This window comes from Rhinichthys klamathensis, unplaced genomic scaffold (genome assembly GCF_029890125.1).
Source record: "Rhinichthys klamathensis goyatoka isolate OS25496 unplaced genomic scaffold, OSU_Roscu_1.1 h1tg000453l_1, whole genome shotgun sequence".
NCBI lineage: Eukaryota > Metazoa > Chordata > Actinopteri > Cypriniformes > Leuciscidae > Rhinichthys > Rhinichthys klamathensis.
In genome coordinates this window covers 239,700-260,967 of record NW_026606945.1, presented here as the reverse complement: position 1 = coordinate 260,967, position 21,268 = coordinate 239,700, and the positions used below count along the sequence as shown (strand labels likewise).

Sequence of the window (21,268 nt, the reverse complement as noted above, 5' to 3'; positions counted from 1 at the left end):
TGCATCTACGACACGCCGGATGGGGTACAGAATCGTTGCATCTATGACACGCCGGATGGGGTACAGAATCGTTGCATCTATGACACGCCGGATGGGGTACAGAATCGTTGCATCTACGACACGCCGGATGGGGTACAGAATCGTTGCATCTATGACACGCCGGATGGGGTACAGAATCGTTGCATCTACGACACGCAGGATGGGGTACAGAATCGTTGCATCTATGACACGCCGGATGGGGTACAGAATCGTTGCACCTACGACACGCCGGATGGGGTACAGAATCGTTGCATCTATGACACGCCGGATGGGGTACAGAATCGTTGCATCTATGACACGCAGGATGGGGTACAGAATCGTTGCATCTATGACACGCCGGATGGGGTACAGAATCGTTGCATCTACGACACGCCGGATGGGGTACAGAATCGTTGCATCTACGACACGCCGGATGGGGTACAGAATCGTTGCATCTACGACACGCCGGATGGGGTACAGAATCGTTGCATCTATGACACGCCGGATGGGGTACAGAATCGTTGCATCTATGACACGCAGGATGGGGTACAGAATCGTTGCATCTATGACACGCCGGATGGGGTACAGAATCGTTGCATCTATGACACGCCGGATGGGGTACAGAATCGTTGCATCTATGACACACCGGATGGGGTACAGAATCGTTGCATCTATGACACGCCGGATGGGGTACAGAATCGTTGCATCTACGACACGCAGGATGGGGTACAGAATCGTTGCATCTATGACACGCCGGATGGGGTACAGAATCGTTGCATCTATGACACGCAGGATGGGGTACAGAATCGTTGCATCTATGACACGCAGGATGGGGTACAGAATCGTTGCATCTATGACACGCCGGATGGGGTACAGAATCGTTGCATCTATGACACGCCGGATGGGTTACAGAATCGTTGCATCTACGACACGCAGGATGGGGTACAGAATCGTTGCATCTATGACACGCCGGATGGGGTACAGAATCGTTGCATCTATGACACGCAGGATGGGGTACAGAATCGTTGCATATATGACACGCCGGATGGGGTACAGAATCGTTGCATCTACGACACGCCGGATGGGGTACAGAATCGTTGCATCTATGACACGCCGGATGGGGTACAGAATCGTTGCATCTATGACACGCAGGATGGGGTACAGAATCGTTGCAGAATCGAGCGGAAGCATAAAAAGAGGAGCGACGAGCTGAAGATCGAGAGACCGGTGCGTCTCACAGGTGACGTTCATTAACACTCACGCCACCGGCCTCGCGCCGTTCTCTCACGTCGGCTGCGTCCTGCTCGCCACAAATGCTGTTTCTGTATTCTCAAGGCTAATTATTATTTTTTATTTTTGTAGATTTATTTGAAACTAGATATCATGTACAAAAAAATATCGAGTATTGAATCGAATCGTGGGAAATTCTGAAGTAGTGAAAATAATCGAATCATTGGCTTAAGAAATCGGTATCGTATCGAATCGTCATTAAGGCTCCGATTTACACCCCTAATATGACCAGTATGTACCGGACCGAATCAGAATGCAGATTTTGGTGACTCAACTTACAAGCTCAAAAACACAGATTCAATCACAGATAGATGTAATGAAACAAGGTGTTGAAATTATTTTAACTTTGAGCGCCACATTACAGGGCTCGGCTGAGCAGCGATGCATCACATGGGCAATGCTGAAACTGATGCTTCATTTCTTTATTATTTTTTCTTTGTTTTATTTTAAAAGGGAGAATGCACATTAATTAACATGAGCACTCAATTCCATCATGTAAATGTGCCAGATTTAGCCATTCAGGCAAATTTTCTGTAGTCCCTGGCAGGTTGATGGTAAATAAAAGTCCATAAAACATAAAAAATCCTGCAAAAACATTCCAGCAAACATAACCATAATCAGAGCATATTCATACAAATACAAAATTACTTAAAATATAAGACGGAAACACGCCACTAATCCAAATTATGAGGACATGATTGATTATCCAATAACCACTGTTTTATCAATGCAAAAAAAAAAGAAAAAAAGTAAGAGATGTAATATTTCTTAATTCTATAGGTGTAGTATTCCAGGTATGTGAAGCTCTATAAGAAAAGGCTGACTGCCCAAAAGCACTTCTTTTATGTGGTATTATACAATCCCCTTTAGTTATGGCTCTAGTAGATGAGTTATGGTTTTGTCTAATAAACTCATTAAGTGGAGGTGGGGCCATTAATGCAAAATTTTACACACAAGTAAAATATCTCCAAATGTAATCACATTTTCCCAGTTAAAAAAAAACTTATTTAGTAAAATGTTTACAATGATGTCATAAATTAGACCTTTCATCCAATGTTTTCAAAGCCTGCTTATAGAATCTTTCTATTGATCGTAATGTAGTCCCACCTGTCTGCGTCCAGCTAGTAAGCAGTCATTCATATGTGAAAAGATCATGGCATTAATGTATAACTTTACGGCCTCAGTGGTTAAATGATTTGAAATGTGTCTAAAACTTACCAGATTCAATTTAATTTTATTCACAACTTTTTTTAACTTGTTTTTTAAATGTAAGTTGTGAATCTATTATTATGCCTAAATATTTATACTCATGGACCACTGATAATTCTCTTCCTGCTATTATAACAACTGCATCTTGATCTCTATTTGAAGTGGGAAAACCTGCAAAATCGGCAGTGTATTAAATACTTGTTCTCCCCACTGTATAACCGTATCATCAGCATACACCTGACAATTAACAGTAGATACACAAACGTCCGGCAGGTCATTAATATGCAAACTGAACAACAACGGCCCCAATATTGAACCTTGGAGAACACAAAGTCATGTCAAGTCAAGTCATCTTCATTTATATAGCGCTTTTAACAATATAGATTGTTTCAAAGCAGCTTTACAGAGATAACAGGGAATTAAATTAACAGAGAGTGTTTTGACTTTACAGCAGCTCTAGAATAAAGTTATTGTCCAGCTAAAGTTAGTTTTGATCGATTCACTTCCGTTGTAAAGATCATTAGTTATTAACCGACACCGTTCTAACAGAAAACCCATATCCGACCTCTCATTTGTACAACAACAGTGCCGGGTGCTCGAGACAGAATTAGTAACAAACTATCAGCAAGGTATGATCTTATCCATTTGATTACCTCTGGTGAGAAATTATAATTTGATAACTTAACTAAAATTGCATGATTTACTGCATCAAAGGCTCTCTTTAAATCTAGATAGACAATTCACACGACACCTCCTTTATCCAATTTAGATTTTATATTTTCTAAAAGAAAATAATTAGCAGTTTCTGTAGAATGATACTTTCGAAACCCAAATTGCATCGGAATGAGAATGGAATGAGAAATCTCAATTGCAATGAGAATGGAGTACTATTCAAATGTCATATACTGTCCAGAAATCCATTTCTCTGTAATTTTGGATACTGATGGCGGGATACTAATTGGTCTATAATTGCTAATAGCCATGTGATCACCTGATTTGAACACTGGTGTAATTATAGCAGTTTTCAAGCCCTTGGAAACAAGACCAATTAACATTTTGTAAATGGGAGGAACGAGTGCCTCTTTATAGGTTTTAAAAACATTGTATCCATCCCATATTTTTTGCCCTTGAACTATTAATAGATTAAGTAATCATATGTACTTTAGAATTAGTAAGTTCTCTAAAATTCAAAATAAGAGCATTCAAATTTATAGGTGTAACTAAATAATTTAAACCAGGTACTTTCTGAATCAAATACTTTGTAGAATCTATAAAATCATTATTAAATGCTTCTGCCACCTTATTTGTATCAATAGTCATATTTAATTTGTATCATTCTCTATATTTAATTCCATTGTTTTATGTATGTTATTACCTTTTTCGGTAACACTTTACTTGAAGGGGTGTGCATAAGACTGACATGACATTGTCATTACAAAGACACTGACAGGTTATGATGTATTGGTTTATGTCAAGGTGTCATTAATAAGACATCTCAAACAATGTCATATTTGCATTAAAAATGTCATAATTGAGCGAATGACACTTAATGACAGTTGTCATAAACATGCATGAAACCTCCTTCATATTCATGACATGTGTCATGTCATAATTATGAAGGTGTCATGTCAGTCTTATGCACACCCCTTCAAGTAAAGTGTTACCAATTTTTCAGTTAATATCTATAATTCTGCCATATTTCTTTCGTATTTCCTCTAGTTTCACAAATAGTGTCAGGGTTTGGGGTTGAGGAGGGAGGACTCAAGAGCAGGAAACAATAATGGGCTTTATTTAATAAAAAACACACGACTGAGCACGTAAAAAACACACACGCTCAGTCAGTCTCTCGTTCACTGTCTGTTTGACTTGTTAAGTGCAAATCCATGGAGCCTCTGTACAAATCACCATGATAGACACAGTCTTATTATCATTAACTTATTTAACATTCAATGCCCTTGCACGAAATGCAAAACAAGAAGGACATAGCCTTATGAAAAAGCGTGCAAATAACGCGGTTGCTTGCATTCCTCTACTAATGCCTGTTAGTAGTACTGTAACTGTCATTTAGTGTTAAATTATTGTAGTTGGTTTAGGTGGCTTAGGTTTATTGTGAATTTGTTATGTACATTTGTTGTGTTTTGTATTTATATTTATATATTGAAGTATATTTTAAACTTTTAATATATTGTTAAATTTAAAGATTTTTTAAAAATAAAAAGCAGCTATTTAATGTCATCCATCGTTGTTTTGTGGCTCTTTTTTTAGGTATCGGTTCAGGCAGTGTTCAGGCGCCGGTACCATTTTAAAAGTATCAATTTGACACTGGTATCATAAAAAACTCAAACGTTACCCAACCCTAGCCATGCGTAGTGACAAGGCCTTTGAACAGACAAGAACAGCACTCTGCTTCGACCCCGGGAGTGACTAGGACTCTGTGGCAAGAACAGCACTCTGCTTCGACCCCGGGAGTGACAAGGACTCTGTGGCAAGAACAGCACTCCGCTTCGACCCCGGGAGTGACAAGGACTCTGTGGCAAGAACAGCACTCTGCTTCGACCCCGGGAGTGACAAGGACTCTGTGGCAAGAACAGCACTCCGCTTTGGCCCCGGGAGCGACAAGGCCTCTGTGGCAAGAACAGCACTCCGCTTCGACCCCGGGAGTGACAAGGCCTCTGTGGCAAGAACAGCACTCCGCTTCAACCCCTGGAGCGACAAGGCCTCTGTGGCAAGAACAGCACTCCGCTTCGACCCCGGGAGTGACAAGGCCTCTGTGGCAAGAACAGCACTCCGCTTCAACCCCTGGAGCGACAAGGCCTCTGTGGCAAGAACAGCACTCCGCTTCAACCCCTGGAGCGACAAGGCCTCTGTGGCAAGAACAGCACTCCGCTTCAACCCCTGGAGCGACAAGGCCTCTGTGGCAAGAACAGCACTCCGCTTCGACCCCGGGAGTGACAAGGCCTCTGTGGCAAGAACAGAACTCTGCTTCGACCCCAGGAGCGACAAGGACTCTGTGGCAAGAACAGCACTCCGCTTCGACCCCGGGAGTGACAAGGCCTCTGTGGCAAGAACAGCACTCCGCTTCGACCCCGGGAGTGACAAGGCCTCTGTGGCAAGAACAGCACTCTGCTTCGACCCCAGGAGCGACAAGGACTCTGTGGCAAGAACAGCACTCCACTTCAACCCCGGGAGCGACAAGGACTCTGTGGCAAGAACAGCACTCTGCTTCGACCGCGGGAGAGACGAGGACTCTGTGGCAAGAAAAGCACTCTGCTTCGACCGCGGGAGCGACAAGGCCTCTGTGGCAAGAACAGCACTCCGCTTCGACCCCGGGAGCGACAAGGCCTCTGTGGCAAGAACAGCACTATGCTTCGACCCCAGGAGCAACAAGGACTCTGTGGCAAGAACAGCACTCCGCTTCAACCCCGGGAGCGACAAGGACTCTGTGGCAAGAATAGCACTCTGCTTCGACCCCAGGAGCGACTAGGACTCTGTGGCAAGAACAGCACTCCGCTTCAACCCCGGGAGCGACAAGGACTCTGTGGCAAGAACAGCACTCTGCTTCGACCGCGGGAGCGACGAGGACTCTGTGGCAAGAACAGCACTCCGCTTCGACCCCGGGAGCAACAAGGCCTCTGTGGCAAGAACAGCACTCCGCTTCGACCCCGGGAGTGACAAGGCCTCTGTGGCAAGAACAGCACTCCGCTTCAACCCCGGGAGCGACAAGGACTCTGTGGCAAGAACAGCACTCTGCTTCGACCCCAGGAGCGACAAGGACTCTGTGGCAAGAACAGCACTCCGCTTCGACCCCAGGAGCGACAAGGCCTCTGTGGCAAGAACAGTACTCTGCTTCGACCCCAGGAGCGACAAGGACTCTGTGGCAAGAACAGCACTCCGCTTCGACCCCTGGAGCGACAAGGACTCTTTGGCAAGAACAGCATTCCGCTTCGACCCCAGGAGCGACAAGGACTCTGTGGCAAGAACAGCACTCCGCTTCGACCCCTGGAGCGACAAGGACTCTGTGGCAAGAACAGCACTCCGCTTCGACCCCTGGAGCGACAAGGACTCTGTGGCAAGAACAGCACTCCGCTTCGACCCCGGGAGCGACTAGAACTCTGTGGCAAGAACAGCACTCCGCTTCGACCCCGGGAGCGATAAGGACTCTGTGGCAAGAACAGCATTCCGCTTCGACCCCAGGAGCGACAAGGACTCTGTGGCAAGAACAGCACTCTGCTTCGACCCTGGGAGCGACAAGGCCTCTGTGGCAAGAACAGCACTCCGCTTCGACCCCGGGAGCGACAAGGCCTCTGTGGCAAGAACAGCACTCCGCTTCGACCCCGGGAGTGACAAGGCCTCTGTGGCAAGAACAGCACTCCGCTTCGACCCCGGGAGTGACATGGCCTCTGTGGCAAGAACAGCATTCCGCTTCGATCCCGGGAGTGACAAGGCCTCTGTGGCAAGAACAGCATTCCGCTTCGACCCCGGGAGCGACAAGGCCTCTGTGGTAAGAACAGCACTCCGCTTCGACCCCGGGAGTGAGTAGGACTCTGTGGCAAGAACAGCACTCTGCTTCGACCCCGGGAGTGACTAGGACTCTGTGGCAAGAACAGCACTCCGCTTCGACCCCGGGAGTGACAAGGCCTCTGTGGCAAGAACAGCACTCCGCTTCGACCCCGGGAGTGACAAGGCCTCTGTGGCAAGAACAGCACTCTGCTTCGACCCCGGGAGTGACTAGGACTCTGTGGCAAGAACAGCACTCCGCTTCGACCCCGGGAGTGACAAGGACTCTGTGGCAAGAACAGCACTCTGCTTCGACCCCGGGAGTGACTAGGACTCTGTGGCAAGAACAGCACTCCGCTTCGACCCCGGGAGCGATAAGGACTCTGTGGCAAGAACAGCATTCCGCTTCGACCGCAGGAGCGACAAGGACTCTGTGGCAAGAACAGCACTCCGCTTCGACCCCGGGAGCGATAAGGACTCTGTGGCAAGAACAGCATTCCGCTTCGACCGCAGGAGCGACAAGGACTCTGTGGCAAGAACAGCACTCTGCTTCGACCCCAGGAGTGACTAGGACTAGAATGATGTATGTAAGTTGTCATAGGGAATGCATAGGCCTTTATCATTCATTTAAAAGAAGACAATATGTTCTCCTTTAGTAGAAAGTGGTTTTATTTAATTTTAAGACATGATATGTCACAGCAGTTAAATATGAGTCTGCATTGTGTTCAAACTTTAATATCATTTATATAAATAGGTTGATAGATGTTTTCTCCAGGAGTATATAATGGGTTTGGACATTTTAGAGAAATTCTAGATTAATGCATTACAATTTAACTAAACCCATTAGATTTTAGCTGACCAAATCTACTGTAGAAATAGTCAACTAAAATCTTATTATATTTAGTCTAACTAAAACTAGACTAAATCTAAAACAATTCAGATGACTAAAATATGACTAAAACTAAATCAAAATCTGCTGCCAAAATGAACAATATGAAGCAGAGAGGTGGGAGTGTGATGACATGGGGCTGCATAAGTGCAAAAGATTTTGGAAAGCTGGCATTTATAGAACCCAGAATGCCTGTGAATGTAATGTACCAAAATACTTGCTGACAAGATGACTTCCAGTCTCCAGAAGCTTGGCAGAAGAAGAATATTATAACATGATAATGATCAAAAGCACACTGCCAAAATCATACATGAGTTTCCAAAAAAAAAAGAAAAAAGAAAGCATCTCATTCATGAAAAAGGAGATGTACCCTGCTTTACTTGATCCAAAAGAACACATTTAGTATATGTCACGAGTTTACATGTTTGTGTAATCTTTGAATTGAATAGGGAAAAAACCTATTTGGCTTGCTGTCCTTGGTAGAGAGTTGGGGTGGCGGAGGGATGCCTGAAAACTGTTGCAGGACAGAGGTAAGCAGATGTTGATTGGCTGGATTAAATGAACCCGTACCTCCCGAACTTGTGCTATGAACTCTTTATGAACTTATTTCACAAGTTCTTTATAGAACAGGTAATGGCCTCCTAATCATCCCCATATACTGATTGGCTTCATCACTGTCTCCTCTCCACCAGTAAGCTGGTGTGTGGTGGGCGTTCTGGCACAGTATGGCTGCCGTCGCATCATCCAGGTGGTGCTGCACATTGGTGGTGGTTGAGGAGATTCCCCCTTCCATGTAAAGTGCTTTGAGTACCCAGAAAAGCGCTATATAAATTTAACGAATTATAATTATAATTAATTAGTCCTTAGAGTGACTGAAATATCTCTGCAGTCTATCTGGCAATTAGACTCGCTGGGTGGGAATAGGGATAACTTAAAACATCCTCTTATTATATATAATAAAAAATAAAAACATATTAACTAAGCTCCAAAAACAGCTTGATTGGATATTGTAAGATCTGTGACATCACACGAGCAAACACATTTGCACATAATCGCCTCTCCAGCAAGACATCGATGAATAGTAATAAATCATCACACCACAGGCCTCTCCCTCTGGCGTCCAGTGGCCCAGAACAGAACCAAACAGACAATCCAAACTGTATGTTAATTTACATTATCTCTGATAGTTTTTAATAGTATTAAGTAGGGGTGTAACGGTTCACAAAATGCACGGTTCGGTTCGGTACGGTTCGGTACGTTTCCGATACAGCAAAAAGAAAGAAATGCCAGAGAAATTTCCTTGATTAATTTTTTTTAATTATATTTTTATTAAAACTAACATCATAAAGTATGATATTTTTTTACTTTGAGCAATGATGGAGCTATACTTGGCCTTTTTTAGGAGCTTATAAAACAAAACGGCTCCTTGGACAAAATGAAATGTAATATTGTAGTAGTTATAAACAAAGGTTTATTTTAGTTCAGATTAACATTTGATTGCAGCAATTGTATTCATAATGTCAAAATAAAACCGACGTGATGTTACTTGAAAGCATTGTAGCCGACTATTCCTGCCAAACGTCCATGGTTACAGTTAGTAGTGTTACTACAGTTAGTAGTGTTACTACAGTAAACCCATGGTGAATGTTGCTGATCTGTGGACACTGGATAGTTCATTCATGGCACAATGTTTCCTCCTGGTTTCCACGTCAGCGCTGTTTGATCCGTTAATAACGGAGAAATGTGACTGTTTCTCACTAGATGTTATTACTTCAGTGGCGAATTCAAATGCTTTCTTTACTGGATTCCTCTGTGTAGTAACAGTGCTGCTTGATTAAGATCGGCTCACGCTACATTGGTCCAGACTGATAAACGGTCCGTCAACCACACAATAACGAGTAGCTCAGTTTCGTTCCACTTACATTACATTTGCCATTTGATGTTGGGCAATGTTGTGGTCACGCCAGCGTCTCTTACATTATAAGCGCGCTTGCCACGCGCGACGCAAATTCATTTGAAATAACGAAATTTTGGTCTCCAGGAAAAACGGTCCAACGAAGCGTTCGGTTAAAAAATGCGTTCCGAAAACCGAACCGAAAGCCTAGTACCGAACGGTTCAATACGAATACGTGTATCGTTATACCCCTAGTATTAAGCGAAATACAGAGCTGACAGAACACAAATGAGAGAAGAAATTGAATGTACATGAGATAATAGAAATGGTACAGATGATGCAGCATGTAAGATTCAAACACCCAACCTTTAGACTAAAAACCCAGTAACAGAGGACACATGTTTGTCTTGATGTCAAGGAGATCTTCCAAAGTGAGAATGTACACACAAAAGCATTAGATACCATGCTAACCAAAAACTAACATAGAAGCACATCAGTTTACTGTTAGCCTGATAGCTGAAGAGCCACATTAGACAAAGGCCAATGGTTAAGCTAAAGTTGCGTTTGATTGAACAATTGGGAAGCCTCTCATCTAATTTTTGGTTGACATTGTTAACTTTTGAAAGACAGAAATCAAAAGTCTGCTCTATACAACCTGAAATGGACAACATTTGAAGTATCAGCAAACAACGAAAACCAGTAAATTTCACTAAGATTTGCACTTAAAAAGTTACAACCAAAATAAAAAAATATATATTTTGAACTGTGTCACGGTGGGTGGCTGTAGTGAAGCGCACGACGATGAAGATACTCAAAAAGATCTTTAATCCAAGAGTCAAAACTATAAACATAGACACAATTTTTTGATGGTGATTTTCTGACAGATTTTATTCTGCTAGGATCAGTCGCTAGCACACTTCTTGAGGCCAGGGGAGTGAGGTTTACACTCACAGCTCTTACTGGACTACATCTGAGCCACTTTTGGTGAGAATCTGATCAAATTTGAAAGCAAAGGCGGAGAGCAGAATATATTTCAAAATGGCGACTATTGTGTGACTGTAATGTGCAGAGTACTAATGTAAAGCCGCTTTTCCACCGCAGGAACTTTCCCCAGGAACTAGGGACTTTGGGGCGGTACTCGGTGTGTTTACCGCGCAGGAACCAGGGTCTAAATTAAGTTACGGGTAAAAATTTCTCCCTCAGAAAGTCCCTGCTTGCGAGCATTTCATCTGTTGCGGTGCGTGCAGTAACAGTTGTTTGCTATTCGAATCAACAATGGTGTTTAAAAAATACGACGATGAGGTTCAGGCTTTATTAAGCTTAGATTCAGAGGATGAAATCTAGCGGGAACTGTAAAGTAGTGCGCAGTCCTACGTCACTGGACTATTTGCCTAATCTTCATGGTACTTTAGACCAGGTCTGGGGGAGGAAAAGTTCCTCGGGGAGGAAAAGTTCCAAATTGGTCCAGGTTATTTCGGTGGAAACGCAGCTTGAGACATGGATTGTGATTGGTCTACTCTGCTCTGATTGGTCAGATGGCCCAGTCTGTTGTGATTGGTCTACTCTGCTCTGAGTGGTCAGATGGCCCAGTCTGCTGTGATTGGTCTACTCTGCTCTGATTGGTCAGATGACTCAGTCTGTTGTGATTGGTCTACTCTGCTCTGATTGGTCAGATGACCCAGTCTGTTGTGATTGGTCTACTCTGCTCTGATTGGTCAGATGGCCCAGTCTGTTGTGATTGGTCTACTCTGCTCTGATTGGTCAGATGACCCAGTCTGTTGTGATTGTTCTACTCTGCTCTGATTGGTCAGATGACCCAGTCTGTTGTGATTGGTCTACTCTGCTCTGATTGGTCAGATGACCCAGTCTGTTGTGATTGGTCTACTCTGCTCTGATTGGTCAGACGGCTCAGTCTGTTGTGATTGGTCTACTCTGCTCTGATTGGTCAGATGACCCAGTCTGTTGTGATTGTTCTACTCTGCTCTGATTGGTCAGATGACCCAGTCTGTTGTGATTGGTCTACTCTGCTCTGATTGGTCAGATGGCCCAGTCTGTTGTGATTGGTCTACTCTGCTCTGATTGGTCAGATGGCCCAGTCTGTTGTGATTGGTCTACTCTGCTCTGATTGGTCAGATGGCCCAGTCTGTTGTGATTGGTCTACTCTGCTCTGATTGGTCAGATGGCCTGGTCTGTTGTGATTGGTCTACTCTGCTCTGATTGGTCAGATGGCCCAGTCTGTTGTGATTGGTCTACTCTGCTCTGATTGGTCAGATGGCCCAGTCTGTTGTGATTGGTCTACTCTGCTCTGATTGGTCAGATGGCCCAGTCTGTTGTGATTGGTCTACTCTGCTCTGATTGGTCAGATGGCCCAGTCTGTTGTGATTGGTCTACTCTGCTCTGATTGGTCAGATGGCCCAGTCTTTTGTGATTGGTCTACTCTGCTCTGATTGGTCAGATGACTCAGTCTGTTGTGATTGGTCTGCTCTGCTCTGATTGGCCAGATGGCCCAGTCTGTTGTGATTGGTCTATTCTGCTCTGATTGGTCAGATGGCCCAGTCTTTTGTGATTGGTCTACTCTGCTCTGATTGGTCAGATGACTCAGTCTGTTGTGATTGGTCTGCTCTGCTCTGATTGGCCAGATGGCCCAGTCTGTTGTGATTGGTCTACTCTGCTCTGATTGGTCAGATGGCCCAGTCTGTTGTGATTGGTCTGCTCTGCTCTGATTGGTCAGATGGCCCAGTCTGTTGTGATTGGTCTACTCTGCTCTGATTGGTCAGAGGGCTCAGTCTTTTGTGATTGGTCTACTCTGCTCTGATTGGTCAGATGACTCAGTCTGTTGTGATTGGTCTGCTCTGCTCTGATTGGCCAGATGGCCCAGTCTGTTGTGATTGGTCTATTCTGCTCTGATTGGTCAGATGGCCCAGTCTTTTGTGATTGGTCTACTCTGCTCTGATTGGTCAGATGACTCAGTCTGTTGTGATTGGTCTGCTCTGCTCTGATTGGCCAGATGGCCCAGTCTGTTGTGATTGGTCTACTCTGCTCTGATTGGTCAGATGGCCCAGTCTGTTGTGATTGTTCTACTCTGCTCTGATTGGTCAGATGGCCCAGTCTGTTGTGATTGGTCTACTCTGCTCAGATTGGTCAGATGGCCCAGTCTGTTGTGATTGGTCTACTCTGCTCTGATTGGTCAGATGGCCCAGTCTGTTGTGATTGGTCTACTCTGATTGGTCAGATGGCCCAGTCTGTTGTGATTGGTCTACTCTGCTCTGATTGGTCAGATGACTCAGTCTGTTGTGATTGGTCTACTCTGCTCTGATTGGTCAGATGACTCAGTCTGTTGTGATTGGTCTACTCTGCTCTGATTGGTCAGATGGCCCAGTCTTTTGTGATTGGTCTACTCTGCTCTGATTGGTCACATGACTCAGTCTGTTGTGATTGGTCTGCTCTGCTCTGATTGGCCAGATGGCCCAGTCTGTTGTGATTGGTCTACTCTGCTCTGATTGGTCAGATGGCCCAGTCTGTTGTGATTGGTCTACTCTGCTCTGATTGGTCAGATGGCCCAGTCTGTGGTGATTGGTCTACTCTGCTCTGATTGGTCAGATGACTCAGTCTGTTGTGATTGGTCTACTCTGCTCTGATTGGTCAGATGGCCCAGTCTTTTGTGATTGGTCTACTCTGCTCTGATTGGTAAGATGACTCAGTCTGTTGTGATTGGTCTGCTCTGCTCTGATTGGCCAGATGGCCCAGTCTGTTGTGATTGGTCTACTCTGCTCTGATTGGTCAGATGACTCAGTCTGTTGTGATTGGTCTACTCTGCTCTGATTGGTCAGATGACTCAGTCTGTTGTGATTGGTCTACTCTGCTCTGATTGGTCAGATGGCCCAGTCTGTTGTGATTGTTCTACTCTGCTCTGATTGGTCAGATGGCCCAGTCTGTTGTGATTGTTCTACTCTGCTCTGATTGGTCAGATGGCCCAGTCTGTTGTGATTGGTCTACTCTGCTCTGATTGGTCAGATGGCCCAGTCTGTTGTGATTGGTCTACTCTGCTCTGATTGGTCAGATGGCCCAGTATAATTGGTCTACTCTGCTCTGATTGGTCAGATGGCCCAGTCTGTTGTGATTGGTCTGCTCTGCTCTGATTGGTCAGATGGCCCAGTCTGTTGTGATTGTTCTACTCTGCTCTGATTGGTCAGATGGCACAGTCTGTTGTGATTGGTCTACTCTGCTCTGATTGGTCAGATGGCCCAGTCTGTTGTGATTGGTCTACTCTGCTCTGATTGGTCAGATGGCCCAGTCTGTTGTGATTGGTCTACTCTGCTCTGATTGGTCAGATGACTCAGTCTGTTGTGATTGGTCTACTCTGCTCTGATTGGTCAGATGACTCAGTCTGTTGTGATTGGTCTACTCTGCTCTGATTGGTCAGATGACTCAGTCTGTTTTGATTGGTCTACTCTGCTCTGATTGGTCAGATGGCCCAGTCTTTTGTGATTGGTCTACTCTGCTCTGATTGGTCAGATGACTCAGTCTGTCGTGATTGGTCTGCTCTGCTCTGATTGGCCAGATGGCCCAGTCTGTTGTGATTGGTCTGCTCTGCTCTGATTGGTCAGATGGCCCAGTCTGTTGTGATTGTTCTACTCTGCTCTGATTGGTCAGATGGCCCAGTCTGTTGTGATTGGTCTACTCTGCTCTGATTGGTCAGATGGCCCAGTCTGTTGTAATTGGTCTACTCTGCTCTGATTGGTCAGATGGCCCAGTCTGTTGTGATTGGTCTACTCTGGTCTGATTGGTCAGATGGCCCAGTATAATTGGTCTACTCTGCTCTGATTGGTCAGATGGCCCAGTCTGTTGTGATTGGTCTGCTCTGCTCTGATTGGTCAGATGGCCCAGTCTGTTGTGATTGTTCTACTTTGCTCTGATTGGTCAGATGGCCCAGTCTGTTGTGATTGGTCTACTCTGGTCTGATTGGTCAGATGGCCCAGTCTGTTGTAATTGGTCTACTCTGCTCTGATTGGTCAGATGGCCCAGTCTGTTGTGATTGGTCTACTCTGGTCTGATTGGTCAGATGGTCCAGTATAATTGGTCTACTGCTTACATGCTACACATGTCAGAAACGAAACATGAATGAATGAATGAATGAATGATGCATTTATATAGCGCTTTCACATGTACTACTGTACACCCAAAGCGCTTTACAATCATATCAGGGGGTCTCTCCTCAACCAGCACCAGTGTGCAGCATCCACTTGGATGATACGACGGCAGCCACAGTACAACGGCGCCAGTGTGCTCACCACACACCAGCTATAGTTGGAGAGGAGAGAGAGTGATAGAGCCAATTCAGTGGATGGGGATTATTAGGAGGCCATGATTGGCAGGGGCCAATGGGTGGAATGTGGCCAGGACACCGGGGTTACACCCCTACTCTTTACGAGAAGTGTCATGGGATTTTTAATGACCACAGAGAGAGAAACAGCCATTACCTTATCTGAATTTCAGCTCTAGAGGCTTCGAAAATGCTCAGTGATTGTACACACTGGAAGGACAGAAACGATAGTGTTGATTTTGAAATCAACCGAAGATGAAACATTGGAAGAACTAGTTATTCGACCCAAACCTCCATCGCAAGGACGACTCGAACGGGACGTTTCTCAATGATACGTTTTTACTCAGTTTGTTGTGCATTATGAGATGCCTCTATCAGCATTAACAAGTGTATGTCCATCAACAATCTGATGTGTATATTTTAGGTGCACATGTGGGAACTGTATTGTTAATGGTATCAATAACGGTGCATATGTTCGCCCAGCACTAACGTAAATAACTGATGTAACATTAAAACAAATCTTGCTACATCCTTTATTTTTACTCAAAGTAGTAAGAAAAACAGACAATCTGCATTAATAGACAGTTTTAGGTAATAGTGGCCCACAGCTGATTAGCAGAACTATTTCAGTAAGACAGTAATAGCGTGAGTTAGCCGGTTAGCCGGAGACATACAAAATATACTACACCAAACTACGTATTTTGAACACTTGCTAGAAAATATATACATCAAAAATGAATCATACTTACAGGTTGGAATTCAGAGGAGCAAGTTGGTCCAAATAATCTGGGTACTGCCCCATCTTTAATGGATAAGCGTTTGGCAAATCCTGTGTTTACCTCGCAAGCAGTCGTCAGTAAAATGACGGGTACATAACAAAAAGTTATACTGCTGTTGTATCGCGGTGATAATTTTAACCACTGACTCTTCACATCCTCATCATTTGGAAGTGTATACAAAGAGAATTTTCTTTTGCAGAGCAGAAAACAGCTTCTTCTGGACATGTACACAACATGAGCCAGCTACTGTGTTTGAGGGCATCCAATGAAGACCAGAGGAGGGCATTATGCAAATTTGTTACATTGTTATGTGTGAATGTTACAGAAGTAAGAAGAAATGAAAAGAGTACTGACGACTGGTTTCAGCAGTTCAGAATTGCTTCTTTCTTTAAGGAGACAAAAACTCTGTTTATCTGCACTTTGCAGACCTTTTACATTCACAAACAGCTTTATTACCCACTGTTTGAGAGGTAATATCTAAAAAAGCATAAAAGGGGCATTTTAAACATATTCAAAAATAAATAGAATGGGATCCACAAATATATGTCAGGAATTTCACAAAAATGTATTAAATTATTAAAAGAATACAATAAAACAATAAAAAATCATTCACAAATATGTTTTTATGTCACAAACACAACTCTACCTGGCACTCATTTGTGAATCGCTTCCTGTACATTTGTGGATGGCTGCACGCATTTTTGGATTTCGAAACATTTCAAAACGTACACAAAAATCCACAAATAGGTTAGATCTTCAAATAGTCAACATGGCATCATGACTTTGCGTAAACATACACGCCACTTTCAAGTCAAGTGGCGTGTTATCTATACGCATTTTGAGCTATCCGCGTGTGTGTCCGCGCCGAAACGAACCGTCATCTTTTGCGTGTATGTGTACGCTGTTAAATGTCCGAGCGAAACGAAGCAAAATCTATATCTACATCTGTGGAGCAATATTTTTTTTCCTAGGATGGTAGGGGAAGACTCATAAATGGTATTAACCCCAGTGACGGGTAGGGTTAGGGACGGGGTTGGGGTAGGTCATATATTTAGATATATACAGTAATGTAACGTTAAGTCAAGGCGTTGATAAACACGCTGAAAAGCGATTATGCGTGTTGATAGCACGCCAATTATGGAAATACGAATTGGCGTGTCATACATACGCCATTTCATGAGATCAGTCTGAAATAGTGGATCTCCATCCACTGTCTACTCAAGCCAATCAGATAACAGTCACATTATGCTGACCAATCGTAGCACATTCTCTCTACAACTCTGACTGTTAGCAGAAAGCTCCAGGAACTGAACTGTGTGCAAAACACATTGTGGAGTTTCCCGATGGACTGGCCAGGAGATAGAGGCTGATTCCCCATTCCAACAGAGGGTGTTAGTTAGAGACCGCTTGTCTTCCGTTCATGCGTGGGACGAGGCGAGCGAAACCTCCAGGTCCTGCTCGTCCTTCTTGGGACTCTTCTGTAGTCTTAGTAGTTCAGTTGATGGCTTCAACATCCTCTAGCAGATTGGGTGTTTTGTAGGCCTTATTGGTGATGAGATGTTGAATGGGTTTTGCTCCCGGGTTAGTTCCGGCTCGAGTGTGTTTCTCCTGCGTGACGCCAGGACTTCTCTCTCCGAGAGCTCGCTCCGCTCCTGTGCACCTGCGTCTCCTCGCATGCCTTGCTGATTCACTATATAGAGGACGAGAGGAGATTCGCCTTGCAAGCAAATAAGCTTTGTATTTGTGTTTGTTTTCCCTTTTCTGTTGGGTTCTTTCTTAATTGTGGTTTTGTTAATATTTTTTGCTTTAATACTTTTGAGTTGTCCTATTGTTGTTAGTTTGTTAATTATTTTTGAAACATCTTTGTTTTATTTCTTCTTGTTATGATGCATGTTTTCTTTGTGTTATGGTAAGTTTCACTATTTAAATAAATGTGTATGCGCTATATTTTGGTAGTGTCCTTCTTCATGTTGGGTTCCCCCTTTCTGCCGAATGTAACTAGGGGTTCGTAACGCAGGGTTACATCCGTAGCCGAGACATTCCCGTTCATAGCTCAATAGCTGAACACTTTTCCACAGCGACACGCTTCACACAGACCAACACAATCCCCGACTGCTGTTCACTCAGATCTGGGAACCAGGAGTCATGACTAAACCTGATAAACTGCAGCCTGGAGTCGGCCTGTGACTGAGCAGCGAAGGAGAAGTGGCCTGAGGAACATACCCTAACTAGGGAGCGAGATGCTGCCTTACTCCTTGGCTCCTGCTACCTTCCTTCATCTGAGGATTGCCGGACGAGTCAAAGCGTGGCGTTCGTGTCATCAGCCAATGGACTGCTCTGCTTCTCTAAGGCTTCAGACTGGAGTGTGTTGTTTTGCTGTGATGTATCACACACATTTCCATCATGCATGAAATATATTTGAATATATAGTTTGTAAAAGCTTCCAAGGAAAGGAATGCGTTTATTAGAGATGTTAGCAAAATCTGCAGGGTCTAGCAATTCAACAATTCAATTAAAATCAATAAATGAGACATGTCATCATTAGAACAGCTAACAGGGTGATGCAGACAGTGCAGTGTTGTCATGGTAACATGCAGATAAAGAGGAAATGACATCGTCTTTCCCACTTCAAGGCTCTGTCCTTTAGAATGAGTAGGGCACAAGGATTCTTACTTTTGATTGGAATTCACCCTAAGTTATTCATATTCATTTATCTTGGAGTGAACGTCCTTATTGATGTGATCACACGTGTCCATAGTTTATCCACAGCTTGTGCATTACAATATTTAAAGGTCTGAAAAGAGAAACAAAATACTGCATGTATCCTCGATGGTCAGCTTGGGTCACTACCGTATGTGTGCAATTATTTACCTATTCATTTCTATATATATATATTTGAAAAATGTAATAATGAGTGAATATAGATTCCTTTTTATTAGAAATGAGATTATACATTTTACACTTGACATGTTACATTAAAGGCACCAATCTGAATAGTTACATAACCGCCAAACGTCTGGCCCCTAACCCGATCACGGGCGCATATGTCTGCGGTAATCCATGAAATATGTAAAGCAGATCGAAGTAATGACAACAGCAGACACACAGATCTCTCCCCTCGAGATCAACGATATGAAACACTGAGGATATGAGGAGGAGGAGGAGGAGAATGTGCTCATTTAACACTCATCTCTGTGGCGTTTTCACAGCATCTCTCTTCTCACTCACACACACACACACTCACACTCTGCTCTTGCACAAGCTGAACCATCTCTCACTTGCCACCCACTCGATTACAGAGCTGTGCAGGCATGAACACACACCACAACACACAATACATATACACACAAACCCCGGGCACACACACGTATCTCACAGCTCAAAGAGGTGCGCACTACACACCATTGGCACACACTGTGTAACATTACAGACACATGTAGAAAATATGCACACACACTTGAAATTAATATATTTTTAGTTTAAGTTAAACAGACATACACATCATACACACACAGTGTGTGTCATAAGGCTAAACTAAATTATTATTGATATTTATTGCTTTATATCAATATACGCATTAACAGCATTTTGACAAATTTTATTGAACACCAACTGCATTACCCACACCTCTAATCATACCAGCACAAACTATTCATTTTATATCTAAACACACACAATCATGTCACATTATGTTACATTTATACACATAACTGGAAATATACAGAGAAACTAATGCAATTGCTGGCACATACAAAGCGCACGGGTCTCTCTCTCTCTCTCTCTCTCTCTCTCTCTCTCTCTCTCTCTCTCTCTCTCTCTCTCTCTCTCTCTCTCCCACACACACACACACACACGCACACACACACACCATTTAAAGCACATATAACTGCGCAATGTGCTCTGCTAACACCCCCGAGATAAACTAATTCTGCAGATTTCTCATTATAACCGGCTGCAGTTCACACTCAGTTCAGTTCAAACGAATCGCATAAATACCAGTTTCTTAAATCATCATATACATCAGATAACACACACATACATAGGCTATATTAACTTAATCTATTTTATACTCTATTCATTACAGTATATACATTTCATCTTCTTTCAAACATACACAGTATTAAAGGGTTATACGCATTACATTTGTCATTTCTCTCTGCTACTCAATCATACAGGGTTTTTATACTTACCTTGATTTCCTTCTCCCTCTTTCTGGCTGGTCGGTGTTTTCCTGTCTTTACAGTGTGTGGCAGGCTTTCTGATTGGTAGCTGGCTGCGATCTTCCTTTGTCTCAGACTGGGGTTCTGTGGATGTTTTACCTTCTCTTTAGTTAGGATTTTGTAGGATTCAGCGTTATGGAGAGTGTTTGCGGTGAGGAAGATGCTTTCATTTTCCTCTCTGAGTGTCAGTTCTGCCTTCCTCCCAACAGCCTGTAGGAGTGAGTCATCAGCCCTCGACCAATCACAGGCTGAGTATCTGAATCTCATCAGAATCACAAGAAAGCTTGTTGAGCGATAGAAGTGGGCAGAGCCGTCCATTATAGCTCCAAAAGGAGACAAGATGCGCAGGTTTAAATGAGAGAGAGAGAGAGAGAGAGAGAGAGAGAGAGAGAGGGGTATTCACAGAAAACAAGGGAGAAAAAAGCCCAAAATATTTTTTTTAAAGGTCCAAGCACCGAATGTGTTTTTGTGTTTGTACTGATTTTCTTATTCTTCCTTATTTTGTCATGATCCGGGTTCCTCCCTTCTCTGTCTCCCTCTTGTGGTCACACATTACATTCACTCTCTACACTTTCTCTTTTGTCTCATCAGGTTCAGCTGTTCCCGTTTATCTTAATCTCCCCACACCTGTCTCTCCTTTCCTCTAATGCTTCCTACTATTTCTAACTCTCTCTTTCTCTGTCTTTTGTCAGTTTATTGCAAACTATACATGCAGATAACATTGCTCTTACCTCTCTCATCAAGAGTCGCGTCTTGTCCCGTCCTGTCCTGTCCTGTGTGGTTCGTGTGGATGCTTCGCCTTGTGCTGGTAGATTCTTCCGTTATCTTGCACGCTCACATAACTCTGCCCTGCCAATTCAGACGCTGTGTTCCTGGCCAGACGTCGTATCCAGTCTACGGTACACTCAACGGGTCTCGTCTCTCTCTCGGCAGTCTGCACTGGGGTCTCAGCCTCGCCAAACGCGTGGCCGCGTTTCAAGTTTCCCAGTGACTATACTTTCTACGTCCTGCTGTTTGTGTTCCTTTTCTACAAGTGAAGATTTCTGTTTGGACTGGTACCTGAGAATCCTGAGAAGATTTATGTTCCTTATTTAATTCAGTGATTCGTGCCTCTTTTCATTAAAGACTGTTATCATTGTGAAAACTCGC

The 21,268-nt window shown here is 43.8% G+C and overlaps 1 protein-coding gene across 2 annotated transcripts in view; it reads right to left on the bottom strand.

Annotated features, from left to right (window-relative positions):
* Positions 1-20,175, bottom strand: part of prickle2a (prickle homolog 2a) — a 97,677-nt gene extending 77,502 nt beyond the window's left edge. For both annotated transcript variants that reach the window (XM_056236580.1, XM_056236581.1), the window contains exon 1: positions 20,090-20,175. The gene's annotated coding sequence lies outside the window, so the exon portion shown is untranslated. The remainder of the gene's footprint in view (positions 1-20,089) is intronic.
* Positions 20,176-21,268: the final 1,093 nt, after the last annotated feature.